At 43.9% G+C, this 14,615-nt stretch overlaps 1 protein-coding gene across 1 annotated transcript in view; it reads left to right on the top strand.

Moving 5' to 3' along the window:
* RIN2 (Ras and Rab interactor 2) overlaps positions 1-14,615 on the top strand; it is a 708,247-nt gene that overhangs the window by 333,210 nt on the left and 360,422 nt on the right. The gene's annotated exons all lie outside the window — the stretch shown is intronic.

Genomic DNA, 14,615 nt, shown 5'->3' with positions numbered 1-14,615 from the left:
TCGGAGATGGGCAGATGCCCAAGAAATGCCAGCGGTTGGTGCAAAGAAGCTCTTACTAGGCTGAAGAACTGTGAATACTGCAGGAACGACAAGGGCTAGAGACTTCCCCTTTGGAGGATGGATCCCCCACGCCTTGGAGAGTCGTGCAGAAGTGTTTTCCCGCCGGATGGACGCCAACAAGCCTTGCTACACGCAAATCGTGCGTTTGGCGTTTTTGGACGCTGCTGGGGCCCAGGAGGGACCAGGAGGTCGCAAATTGGACCTGCAGAGAGAGGGGACGTCGAGCAAGACAAAGAGCCCTCACTGAAGCAGGTAGCACCCGGAGAAGTGCCAGAAACAGGCACTACGAGGATGCGTGAAACGGTGCTCGCCGAAGTTGCACAAAGGAGTCCCACGTCGCCGGAGACCAACTTAGAAAGTCGTGCAATGCAGGTTAGAGTGCCGTGGACCCAGGCTTGGCTGTGCACACAGGATTTCCGCCGGAAGTGCACAGGGGCCGGAGAAGCTTGCAAAGTCGCGGTTCCCAGCAATGCAGCCCAGCGAGGTGAGGCAAGGACTTACCTCCACCAAACTTGGGCTGAAGAGTCACTGGACTGTGGGGGTCACTTGGACGGTGTCGCTGGATTCGAGGGACCTCGCTCGTCGTGCTGAGAGGAGACCCAAGGGACCGGAGATGCAGCTTTTTGGTGCCTGCGGTTGCAGGGGGAAGATTCCGTCGACCCACGGGAGATTTCTTCGGAGCTTCTGGTGCAGAGAGGAGGCAGACTACCCCCACAGCATGCACAAGCAGGAAAACAGTCGAGAAGGCGGCAGGATCAGCGTTACAGAGTTGCAGTAGTCGTCTTTGCTACTATGTTGCAGGTTTGCAGGCTTCCAGCGCGGTCAGCGGTCGATTCCTTATCAGAAGGTGAAGAGGGAGATGCAGAGGAACTCGGCTGAGCTCATGCATTCGTTATCTAAAGTTTCCCCAGAGACAGAGACCCTAAATAGCCAGAAAAGAGGGTTTGGCTACCTAGGAGAGAGGAAAGGCTACTAACACCTGAAGGAGCCTATCACAAGGAGTCTCTGACGTCACCTGGTGGCACTGGCCACTCAGAGCAGTCCAGTGTGCCAGCAGCACCTCTGTTTCCAAGATGGCAGAGGTCTGGAGCACACTGGAGGAGCTCTGGACACCTCCCAGGGGAGGTGCAGGTCAGGGGAGTGGTCACTCCCCTTTCCTTTGTCCAGTTTCGCGCCAGAGCAGGGGCTAAGGGGTCCCTGAACCGGTGTAGACTGGCTTATGCAGAATTGGGCACCTCTGTGCCCAACAAAGCATTTCCAGAGGCTGGGGGAGGCTACTCCTCCCCTGCCTTCACACCATTTTCCAAAGGGAGAGGGTGTCACACCCTCTCTCAGAGGAAGTTCTTTGTTCTGCCATCCTGGGCCAGGCCTGGCTGGACCCCAGGAGGGCAGATGCCTGTCTGAGGGGTTGGCAGCAGCAGCAGCTGCAGAGAAACCCCAGGAAGGGCAGTCTGGCAGTACCAGGGTCTGTGCTACAGACCACTGGGATCATGGAATTGTACCAACAATGCCAGGATGGCATAGAGGGGGCAATTCCATGATCATAGACATGTTACATGGCCATATTCGGAGTTACCATGGTGAAGCTACATATAGGTAGTGACCTATATGTAGTGCACGCGTGTAATGGTGTCCCCGCACTCACAAAGTTCAGTGAATTGGCTCTGAACAATGTGGGGGCACCTTGGCTAGTGCCAGGGTGCCCTCACACTAAGTAACTTTGCACCTAACCTTTACCAGGTAAAGGTTAGACATATAGGTGACTTATAAGTTACTTAAGTGCAGTGTAAAATGGCTGTGAAATAACGTGGACGTTATTTCACTCAGGCTGCAGTGGCAGGCCTGTGTAAGAATTGTCAGAGCTCCCTATGGGTGGCAAAAGAAATGCTGCAGCCCATAGGGATCTCCTGGAACCCCAATACCCTGGGTACCTCAGTACCATATACTAGGGGATTATAAGGGTGTTCCAGTGAGCCAATGTAAATTGGTAAAAATGGTCACTAGCCTGTCAGTGACAATTTGGAAAGAAATGAGAGAGCATAACCACTGAAGTTCTGATTAGCAGAGCCTCAGTGAGACAGTTAGTCACTACACAGGTAACACATACAGGCACACTTATGAGCACTGGGGCCCTGGGTTACCAGGGTCCCAGTGACACATACAACTAAAACAACATATATACAGTGAAAAATGGGGGTAACATGCCAGGCAAGATGGTACTTTCCTACACTGGTGCAGGATTATTGTAGCACAAACGGTTACAGAGTGGCACAATGCATGCATTATTCCACTTTGTAAATATAGCATGCAATTTATTGCCACATTAGCGTAAAAAAGTACACTAATGTGGTGTTAGAACGGCGCTAGGAGCTCTTAAATATGCCCCTAAATACATAGTTGCACTGCATTACTTTGTTTAATCGATCATGAAAGTTAACTTTATTATTCTAGCTTATTATGATGTGCTGACCTTTTACCAAGGTATATTTACTTCAACCTCATTTTAGTCTAATTGTGATACAGACATTTTGCTGCTCTTCATCATTGATGTTAGTTTTAATTTAATATACATTGCTTTCTACATTTTGGTAGTTCGCTAGCAAAGGGATGCCAACATGAATTAATCTGGTGCACATGTAGTACCATACTAACTGTATTCATTATTATTGTGAGGAATGTATATTCCTGTTTTGAGCAACTAAGGCTCATATTTATACTTTTTTGCGCCGCATTTGTGTCATTTGTTTGACGCAAAAGCGGCGCAAACTTACAAAATACAATTGTATTTTGTAAGTTTGCGCCGCTTATGCGTCAAAAAGCGGCACAAATGTTGCGCTAAAAAAGTATAAATATGGGCCTAAGTGTGTATAGCCTTGAGGGCAATGCAGATTAGCCATTGATAGTTAGAGCATCCTCTGCTTTCATCATACTTTCACATTAACCTCGCCAGATTCTGTATTGAATATTGCATGGTCGTATCTGCTGTGAACAATTTGCCTTTAATGACTCACAGAATGTACTTACTTTCTTGACATTTTAGAACTTGCCAGGGTACTTCAAATTTTAATAATTTTTCTTTATTATACCAAACTTTCTCCTCCATAACAATGGAGTGAGCCATGAACTATGGGCTGAATTTAAGAAAAGTGGCGCTGCATCCAGTGCAGTGCCACTTTTCTTGCGCCCCCTAATGCCACCATGTGCGCACCGTTTTTAAGATACGGCGCACCATGGTGGTAGTTAGAACAATAGCATCAACATTTTTGACGCTATTGTGGCACCTTTCTACACTAGCATCAAAACATGTGACGCTAGTGTGTAAAGTGCAAGAAGGCCCATTGACTTCAATCTTTTAAATTTCACTGCGCCATTTTTTTAGGCCTTCTAACGGGGGAACGCCCTCCTTGCATACATTATGCCTGGTGCAGGCATAATGTGGCGCAAGGGGTTACAAAGTTGCACAATGCATACATTGCGTCACTTTGTAAATGTGGCATGGGGAAAAGGCCTCCTTAGTGCCGCCTTAGCGTAAAAAAAATTATGCTAAGGCACTAAAGTGGCACAAGGGGCTCTTAAATCTTCCCCTATGTACTTTAGAATTGTCTTTTCCTTTATTTTGAACATAAAGACCAAGATCTAAGAGCGCCTAGCTCCTCCTTACGCCACATTAGCAATTTTTTTTTGACGCTGTTGTGGCCCAATGAGGTCAAAATCGCTGCACCAGATTTACAAAGTGGCGCAATGCATGCATTGTGCCACTTTGTAACCCCTTGCGCCAAATTATGCCTGCGCCAGGCATATACTATGTAAGGGGGGGTGTCCCTCCGCTAGGGGGGCCGAAATAAATGCTGCAAAGAAATCGAAAAAATGTCTTTGTGCCCTTTTTATCGGCATTATTAACGCCTGCTCAGAGCAGGGGTTAAAAGAGGGCACACCATTGGTTACAATGGCCCCCTATGTACTGTTCAATATTAGCGCCAAAATGTTGACGTTAATCCTAAACAGTACATTAATAACCTCAAAAATTCTGACGCTATTGCCCCCTCTCCTGCGCCATTGTGTGCTGTATTTTAAATACAGCACACAGGTGGTGGCCATAAGGGGGCCATAAGGGGCGCAAGGAAAGTGGCACTGCACTGGGTGCAGCTCCACTTTTCTTAAATCTGCCCCATAGTCCCTTACTGATGTTGCGTTCTTGGTTGTGACGTAGCTAATATATTGTTTCAGTGTTGTCTTCACCAATAGCCACCTAACTAAGACCATATGTGGGCCCTTCATTGAGGGTGTCAAAGGTGAACTATAGAAATATAGGCCTTGATTTATACTTTTTGGTGCAAAACTGCACTAACGCAGTTTTGCACCAAAAAGTTTAGCACCAGTTTGCACCATTTCTGAGCACCAGCCGGGCACCATATTTATGGAATGGTGCAAGCCGGTGCAAAGGGTAGGCTTGCATTAAAAAAAAAAATGACATTAGCCGGGTGGGGCTGGTGGTACGGAAGAAGGGGGGTTTGCTCCAAAAAATTACGTTAGGCAGGTTAGAATAAAAAAATATGACTCTAACCAGCCTAGCGGCATTTTATGATGCAAAAGCATCCATACCACATGACTCCTGTCTTGGAAAAGACAGGAGTCATGCTCACCACCCCAGTGGCCAGCACAGGGGGCCAGGGTCCCATGGGCACGGCCATTGCACCCAGTGCCAAAGTTGGGGGTCCCATTTCAGGGCCCCCAATGGCACTTTAAAAAAAACAAAAAAAATACTTACCTATACTTACCTGGGATGGGGTCCCCCATCCTCCTCTGTCCCTCTGATGTGGGTGGGGGTGTCCCTAGGGCCTGGGGAGGGCACCTCTGGGCTTATTCCATGGTGTTACACCATGGAAATAGGCCTACAGGTAACGCCTGCCATGACCCAGGCGTTAAATAATGGTGCAACACCCCTCCTCCCCGTGTGTAATTTTAGCATGGGGAATAAATATTGCACTATGGCCATAGAGTCATTTTTGCATGGGAACACCTACTTTGCATCTCATTGACACAAAGTAGGTTTCCACGTCCAAAAAATGACTTTATCTCCATAAATTTGGCACTAGACGGGTCTAGTGCCAAAGTATAAATATGGAGTTAGTTTTGCACCGAATTTGCATTTGGAAAAATGACACAAATTCGGCGCAAAACAAGTATAAATATGCCCCATAGTTCTGTAAAAATCTAGAGATGTTCAGTGAAAATCAAACAGCTACGTTGAAACAATAATTTACAAACCAAAACGAATGCTCTATAACTTGACTCGAAAATCCCTTAGCTATCATGAATGTGTCCTGCCTATTCCCATTTGAAGTACTATTTTGTTCGTCTTAGCCTGTTATTTTGCTGTTGTTAGTTAAACTTGCACTCAATTACTGGTTACTGAAGCAAAATGGAGGGTAACAAATAGTGTTTTCTGGTAATTGTGGGATAATTATCTGTCATTATGGTGTAACTAACAGAGCTTTATGAGTTATGACTGTTGCTCATTGCTTGCATCTTTTTTTAACAAGTGTTTTTATTGACGTTTTACCAAAATGATCATACACACATTGACAATTCGCAACTAATACACTGTCTGTATATGCTTCCTTGGAGCTGCCACTGTTAGTGGGTAGGTAAAAACAATGAGGCAGGTACTCTCTAACCCTTTTGACCAGGGTAGTAAATGAAAGTAAATTATTGGTCAATACAAGGGGGAAGTAACCTAGACTTCCACGGTAATCCAATGACTAAATAAATCTAAGTGTACAAACAATGTAACATCAATAGTGATTTATTGCATTATGCATCTTTTTAACATATTATTGTAGACACAAGGCTATACTTGTCTGAATAGGTGCTCCTATTATGCATCTTTTTAACAAATTATTGTAGACACAAGTTTATACTTGTCTGAATAGGTGCTCCTATTCAGACAAGTATAACCTTGTGTCTACAATAATATGTTAAAAAGATGCATAATGCAATAAATCACTATTGATGTTACATTGTTTGTACACTTAGATTTATTTAGCCATTGGATTACCGTGGAAGTCTAGGTTACTTCCCCCTTGTATTGACCAATAATTTACTTTCACTGTTAGTGGGTAAGCAAGAAGCGAGGCATAGGTGTGCCAGCATGTGGCTTGCGGTCTTGGGGGCGTTGTAGGAGCATATGAGCAGCTCAGTGGTGGTGTGCATAGGTCATGTGTCTTGGGGGGGTGACACTGGGAGACAGGGTATGTGGGGGCGGGGAGGGAGGGCACTGCTCAATGTGGGTTGCCTTTAATGCCAGGGTGCTAGCAGCGCGTGTTCGCTGTAGTGCTAGCAGACTTTGGGGAGATCTCCTGTGCGGCATACTATGGGGAAGCTGGGGAGTGGGGGGAGGGGGCAGGTCGTAGAGAGGATTGTGGCTCTAGGTTCCTGGGGTCATTACATGCAACTTAACAACCATGATTTGAAAACAAGGTATCGGTGTATGGGGTTGCACGGTAGGTATCCAAACTATCTTAGTGTTGTTTTCAGAGCCAACTAATGTCGTGTCCCTTGATCTCTCCTGTTATTTATGTGCCAATAATTATAACACAAGATAGGAAACATCCAGCAAAATAGGACAGGTGCAAGAGAATGTCTGGTAAAGACAGCACAAAAGAGACAGCTTTCTGACTGACCACTGATGTACTTCTCTGTTCCAATGAACTTATCGTAAAGTAGAAAATATGAAAGGGATTCCTTACTACTGAAACAAACTATCAGTATCTTAGAATGTGGTGTATGTGCCTTTTATTTGCTAATGTTGAACAACACCAGCAGATTCTGTTATCCAGAGTGTCGAGTACAATCATTTACACACAAAAGCACTATTCTGAGGGAGTGGCAAAAATCATGCCTCGTTAATATATTAATATGTATTAAGTAATATTGATTGTGTGACTCCAGGTGAATGACTGTGAATGCAGCGACCGAGGCCTCCGATGAATAGCAAACCTAAATCCCTGGCTTTGCAGTCACTGTCAGCATTTTTTTAAAGTACCCCTTGTCTCTAAAAAGACAGTGGAAGACTTTCTCACGGTATTAATGGGTAATGATATTGGGTAATGAACTACATGTTAATTCACATGGGTTTGGAAACTCAAGCACTGTGAGGCAGCGCACACAGATATTTTTATCTCACTTCTTGTCCCATTCGAGGTAGTTAATGAATATGTGCTGTCTTGAGTTTAGACCTCCTGAGTCCACAGTCTTAAAGTTCAAGGTGAGGTGTCCCGGAAAGGATGCTCCTCTTGTATTTGCAGAACAGTGTTATTTGTGAGTATGCTGTATTTGAAAGAACAGAGATATTTGTGAGTATGCTGCATTTGAAAGAACAGAGATATTTGTGAGTATGCTGCATTTGCAGAACAGAGATATTTGTGAGTATGTTGTATTTGCAGAACAGAGATATTTGTGAGTATGTTGGAGGAACTGACAGATATGTCAGTTCCTCCAATGAACTCCTTAACTTATCATGACTGAATTTGGAGAATAGGATTAGAAGCAACAAAATATATGGGGCCATGGCCACTTGGATTTGATTAGGGACACACACTGTATGTGTGTAACACAGTGCTTGTGGTATAAGATATGTTAAGGCGCCCTTTTATTTGCAAAGTGCTCCTGTATCTGCTTTTCAGCTCTCGCACCCTATTAGTGACCCTCAGTACATGTAAATTTGCAGTCACTTATGACATAGGTAGGCTATGGATTCTCTTGTTCCATATCCTGAGATTGTGAGTGTGTATCTATCTCTTCAAATACATCATTTATATAACTTTTTTAACTCATATTTTATTGCTTTTTTTCCAAAATACAGTACAGTCATAGGAAAACATCCTGGGCGATGCTTGGAGTGATATTTCCAATGCAAACATTGACGTTGCTCTGTAAATCATGGCCATCGCCTATAGCATCATTCAGACCTTCTTTCATACATTTATTTCCTAACTATTCCCTCCTCCTCCTCACTGTGCCCTCTATGCGCTCAGCGGTGTGATAAACAATGGAGATATATAGAGATAGGAGTATGGGAGCATCGCTCCCATTGGTAGTCAACACCAGTGACTGACGGTCTCTGTCCTGTTTATGTGTGTAGCTCAACTGTTCCTCATTATGGTAATCACTACCCTTTCTGTTAAATCAGAAACATTAGTAAAGGAGATGTGGGATCATCATCAGCCGGCATATTGTCATGTGTAGCTAGTGCTGTGATTAGTGTTTGCCAGGCGGAGGCCCCATCCATCGAGCCCTCTTGGCCTCCTGCAGTATGAGCACGCTCTCAACACCCGCCCACTTAAATGTTTTTTGTTTCCAGCTCTCGTAAGTTAGACCTCGGAAACTTTTCCAGAGTCTGGTTACTTCCCTTTTGGCCAGGATAAACGCTAAGTCCTGAAATTGACTTGTGATCTTAGTTTTTGGTGTGTGTGTGGGGGAACCAATGAAGAAGGCAATAGCCGGGTTGCACAGGACCTCCCTTTCTATAATCGATGTCATTGCGCTCATGATTCGTCTCCAGTATTCCTTTAGGTGATGCATGATATATATAACTTGAGGTGGTTCTACATCATCCATGCCTAAACTTTGGTCACTCTGCTCTCAGTTTCCCTCCATCAGCTGTTGCAGCTTGCACCACCTCTCGAGACACTGATTGCTACTCAACCAGAGGTCCTACTGGAACTAGTATAAAAATAAAAACATATAGAACATGTAAAAAATAAAAACATACTCAAGCTATGGTGTTTGCTGCCGATGTTTTATCTTCTCAGCTGAATCTATGGTGTTAGTGCTTGCATTATTTATGCTCTGAGTCATTCAGGTTTATTCGTCATCCGGTATTTATTCTGTTGCACATATTACGGTGAGGTGATCATGAGTATGGTCATATTCAACACTCCTTCAAACATGCATGCATGGTGCCACAAGAGCTTCACACAATCACACATCCTCTTGTAGGTGCAGCATGCATACCGTTTGTAGGTTCCTGTTACCAGACCATCAAGAAACCCACATAAACATTAGTTCTGACTCATCTTTGTCAGGACCACAATGCAGAGTTTACCGTACGTGCATGAGCTTCAGAAAGCCCAACTTGGAAACAGCAAAACACAACAACTCCTCATGCATTAACTCACGTAATTTATGAGTTAAGTAAATGTACTTTACAAGGTTGGAGTGTCTAAAAGCAGGCACTCAGCTCAACTCAGCACCTGCGCATGGCACCATGGTATTACTTTACTGTGCATGCAATCGAGCTCCCTAGTCTGGCACAGATTCTCCACTCTCGCTGCGTTTTCACGTTCTTTGCCTGCTAGACAGGGTTTAATGGATGGGCTGACTTAAACCGGGTTTTTCGCTCTTTATAGCTCTGCATTGTGAGTGATGTACTAACTTAAGATATTTTGACGCTATACTGCACATGTGAAAGGTACTGCAACTGAAATGAATTTTCTCTTTTTAAGTGGATTTCATCAGCGTGTAATGCGCTGTAAATACAGATCTTTGAATAATTAATTCGAGAGTTTACAACTGGCAACACAAAGGACATAGTCATCATGTTGTCTGCCTTGAGTGTCTGGATATGTATAAATACCCTCTTGGCACTTTGTCAGGAGAATGAAGCAGTGCTTAATTTGAGCTGGTGAGTTCTGGCGCTCTGCACCCCCACTCATTTTTCAACACGAGCACTTGTGATAGTCTGCCACATGGGGCTCTGTTTGTCTGATTTAGAGATGAGCACAATAAATAGTGGTTTACTAACGCAATATATATTAAACATGACTAATACCTGCCATCCCAGTCATTCTTAAAAATGTAGGGGTCTTGAACAGTCTGTATTTTTACACTTGTAGGAGTGTGATGGTTAGTAGTTGTATTGGTACCGTCATTGACAGTACTGGCAGGGGCAATGGGTGGCCCAAGCTGTGGTTTCTTCTTGACGATGCTCATGGCACTTATTGTTTTATGAATGAAGGACTGGATAATATACCACCAGAACAATGTATTTCACTCAATAACTTCCTGTAATTCTTGCATATTCTTAAGTTACTATCTCTATTTAGAAAAGCCTTTTACATGTTTTTCTTGTTAAAATCATGGCTTTCACTCACTATTAAATTGTTGCAAACATAAAACATTCTGGCATCCTTCCAATTTTAAAGTTGGGTAGAAAAAAGTTTTAAAGGTAAATTGTAACAATAGGGCACATACATTTTCAGCATGGCTACAGCCTGTGAGGAAATATGGAGTGTTTCAGGGAAAAACTAAGTCAGGGTGTAAACACAGTAAAAGCAGGAAACTCTTCCAGCTACAGTAACAGAGGCGGTTTCTGCCTTAGGGTGGTGGGACATTTACCCATTGATATTTTGGCTTCCCTGCATCCCCTCATATTGCATCTGAATATACACTACATAGTATTGCCAGTAAGTTCATACTCAGGAGTTTTACTCCACTTAACATGAGTCAGCCTTCAGCCGCAGGTGCTGCTGTGGCTCTGAAAGGGTTGGGGCTTAAATTTGATAGACACACATGGATAGCAGCAACTGTGCGGCACATAGGCCACAAAGTGCGCATGTCAAATTGGATGGATGCCTTTCTCCAGCCAGCCCGACATGCACACAAGAGGCCTTTCTCCACCTCCACATTAGTGAGTGGGAGTTGCTCAAAACCGCAGACCCTCAGTCTCCTAATAAGCGGTGAGTTTGCCCACTCAAGCCAATCCGGGTCCTGCTCTCATGCTGTGTACAATGGTAGCAGTGCCTGGATTGGCTGAGAGATGCTGCTAGGCAGTCACAGGGCACTGCAAGGGAAGAGAAAGGTAAACTGTCTCACTGTAGGTGAAGAGTGTGGGTCTGGCTGCTAGGATACAAAGTTGTGAGCTACAGAGAAGCACACAGATATCTCTGCAGCTGGTGTTCAAACCACTGAACTATCTTCGTGTTAGCACAGGGTGGCAACCGGCCTTCTCTGACAGCTCATTGTCTCAGTTGCTGCTCTCGAAGCAGCAGCATTCTCCCATCAGTAGCTAGGGCATGTGTTCTTCTGGATGCATCTCTACCTGCCTTCGAGGCATCAGCCCAGGTTTGTCCTGTGCAGCTGAGCGTGCCGAGTTACACAGCAACTGTCCAGCTGAAGATGCCTAAGGTAAGTGCAGCAGTGTAGTGGAAAATATTAGTATGCGAGGAGGGTGTAGTGTGGCTGCCTGATGCAGATGCATTTTCTGTTATTTTGCTGGCCTCCAGCTAATGATTATGTAGAGTGTGGCTGGTGGTATGATGAATAGCACTTCCAACAAAGGTTGAGGAGACATGAAAAAGTAATAGAATTGTGATTAGCCGAGTATGTTTTGTTGATATTAAATAAGGTAGGATCTCTCAATCCCCAATCTGAGCTCAGTAATAAGAGTTTTCACTATTACCCATGTTGGTGGCATTGGTGCCCAGCTTCATCGATCTCACGAGTAACCCAAGGCTCAATGAGCCCAATAGCAGATGTGTCCCCTACCTGCAGCCCTTGCTCGCCCTTGCTCGTCCTTGCTCGCCCTGCTCCCTTACCCAGGCCCTGCTTTGCCCTACCCCCTAAGCAGGCTGGAAGTTAGGCAGGTGAGTGCAGTCCTGGGTAGCTAGCAGAGGAAGAGGAGCTCGGCCCTGGGTGGGGTCCATTCCCACTCACGTCTTCAGGACAGCCGTGCCTATGTTCCACAGGATCCTGCAGCTCCCTGTACCCCGCATTCAGCCTGCATCCTGCAGAAGTCCTGCAGTCTGCATCCTGGTTTATTTGTTAAAATGTCAGTACACTCTGCAAAGATCTGTGTAACCTGAGTCACCAGCTGTGTTTTGGGGCAACATCCCAAGCTGTTGATGTGTCTCTCAGAGAAATGGTAGTGTAGCTCACAGATCAAGGTTTCCATGCAAGTACGATCGCTCACTTAGCTAATGCACTTGCTGCAGAGATCTGTGTGTGGTCTGCAGGTCCAGGTTGCAATCCCAATAACAAATGTTTTATTATTGTGTCTGTTCCAGAATTTTGGGTGTAATCTGGAGGTTATTAGTTCCAATTCCAGTAATTTAGCTCAGTGTGTTAATGTGTTTCCTGTATAGATAAGTGCCTAGCCTGTAGGAAACAATCCTAAAATGGCTCTAAGAGTTAATGACGAATCTGCCTGCCACAGAATTATGTCTGTAAATTAAACGTTACTGGTTATGACCAGAGGTTAGAGAGCTAGCATTTGTGCTGTAGAAATTTTTGTAACCTTTGGGTTATTCTTACAGTAAGTTTGGTGTGTTAACATCCCTACTTCCGAACATAACATACGGGTGAAAGGTTTCACTCCAAAGTGAGGAAGTTTGGGGTTGGAAGTGTTTTAATAAACAAATTCAGTTCAGTTTGTTTAGTTTGATATTGAAGTTCCCTAATAATATTGATCATGAGACATACAATTTCATTTCTAGAATGCCACTGTATGTATGTACATGGTTTTCTATAGTACAAACCGAATCAAAAGACAGAGGAGTGCTGTGCAGGCTCAAAGAAAATGACTGACTGACTGTGCAGTGATTGGTTAATGCATTGTGATGTCGTGTTTTTTAAAGAGATGAGTCCTCAACTCTTTCCTGAATTGTATCAGCCTTGGGGCGGTCCTGATGGAAAGAAGGATGCTATCCCATATCCTGTGTGCATAGATGGAGAAGGTCTGCGGCCTTGTCTGGTTTTTTTAAGGAAACATCCTTGCAAGTAAGCACCTGCAGCCAATTTCAAGAGGCAGATTCTTCCAAATAGCAGTTTATTACTGAGCCCAGTTGTGCATGCCATCAGCATGGTCCAGGGGAAAACATTTGTTAGTGGTCAACGGAAAAATGCACAGACTGGAAACCGTATTAACCCTGGACAAACTGTAAAACGTTTCTCAAATTTGCTTGAAAATGCAACTTTGCCCACTCTTTTTTTCAAAATTTTCTTGGGGGTAGAACCTACCCCCACCCAATCCCCTTTATGACAGTCGGACTCACTCGCTGTGCTCACTCGCCACAGCGAGTGAGCCCGACTCATGTGAACTTGTACGCCCCACCACTTTCAAATGTCACCAGCCGACACTGTACAGATATGCCAACAATTGGGTTGTACATTATATTTTGCTAGTACAATAAAACTTAGCACATCCCCACACATAATACAATACCAAAGGCATAGTTCAGGCTTAAAGGAGATACAACCCAGCCAATCCATATTAATTTTATTTCACTGGTTAGCTGGTTACAATAGACGCAACATATCATTTTTGCAGATTGTTGTTCAGCGGGAAGGGATAGTTCAGATTTATAGACCTCTGCTATGGCAGTGCATTATGGGAGCTATAGGATAAATGAATTGTCCGACATAATCAGACATGCAGACACGCTTGACTGACACATTTAGTAAAACTTTTTTTTTCTGTTTAAAAGTTGTTATTAAACTTGGCGCACAAGGAAAGGTGGTTCAAAGTAATGTATGTATCCGACGCAAGTATATATAATGGATTATATTGAGATTGTGAAATTGTTTAACAAGTAAGGGTCTCTTCATTAAGTTTAGAAAGTTAGAAGGACAGTATTCCACTAGTAGCAATGCTAGACAGACAGACTGGCGGATCAGCAGATAACCAGTCAGAGAGCCTCGTATCCATCACTGGAGCAAGGCCTGGCTCTGCTCTCTTTACCCAATGGGAGCTAGCTCTCTGACTGCTCTAGGTGAGGGGTAACTCTGCTTTCAGTGACACGAGAGGGATAGCCCTGCCATATTTTGTTGAATAACACAATGGACAACCTGCCAGGGACTCTGGTGATGTGACAATTAGCTCAGATAATAAGAAGATTTATTTTATTCCTTGAAGCTTAGTGGAATAAATTGGAAATGCTGGCTGGGTAGTTTTGGGGAGCCTTTCGGGGTTCGATTTGGAGGTAACACGTCCAGACTCCCAAAATTAATTTCTCACTAACAATAATTGCACTAATTGTCACTTATTGGAACACTAAATGAGAAATTAAACAGCGTCTGTTCCCGTCAGGGTGAAGTGTCTGAGTTTTTGGTGGGTTACTGTATCTAATTCGCATGTATTAATACTGCAGTCTGTTGCTGTTACCGATTGTACGTCTGAAGGGCCACCTTGGACGTACACAATAAGTTGGAACATTTTGATGCTTTACTCCAGCCCTGAAGAATAAACGGGGTGTTATTAATTCACACACATTGAATGTTGTGCATTGAACATTTGAAACTGTCACAACTCTCAAGTTTATTTAATGTGATATGGGAATTCGTATATGTTAATTTATAAGTATGTTTACAAAATAATTCTGTTTCATGATTTATGTTTTCAATGATAGTGCAATTTGCGCATTTGAATGTTTTGAAAGGAGTATCCACTGAACACCAGCTCGTTTGGAACTACCCATAAACAAAACGTAAAATATGTATGCATGTGCTGGCAACTGTAGAAAGACTACAGCAAAGCTAAAAGAAATGTAATGAATATT

Source organism: Pleurodeles waltl, chromosome 5, assembly GCF_031143425.1.
Source record: "Pleurodeles waltl isolate 20211129_DDA chromosome 5, aPleWal1.hap1.20221129, whole genome shotgun sequence".
Lineage (NCBI taxonomy): Eukaryota > Metazoa > Chordata > Amphibia > Caudata > Salamandridae > Pleurodeles > Pleurodeles waltl.
Note: the sequence above shows the minus strand (reverse complement) of the source record. Positions and strands in the feature narration are given on the sequence as shown.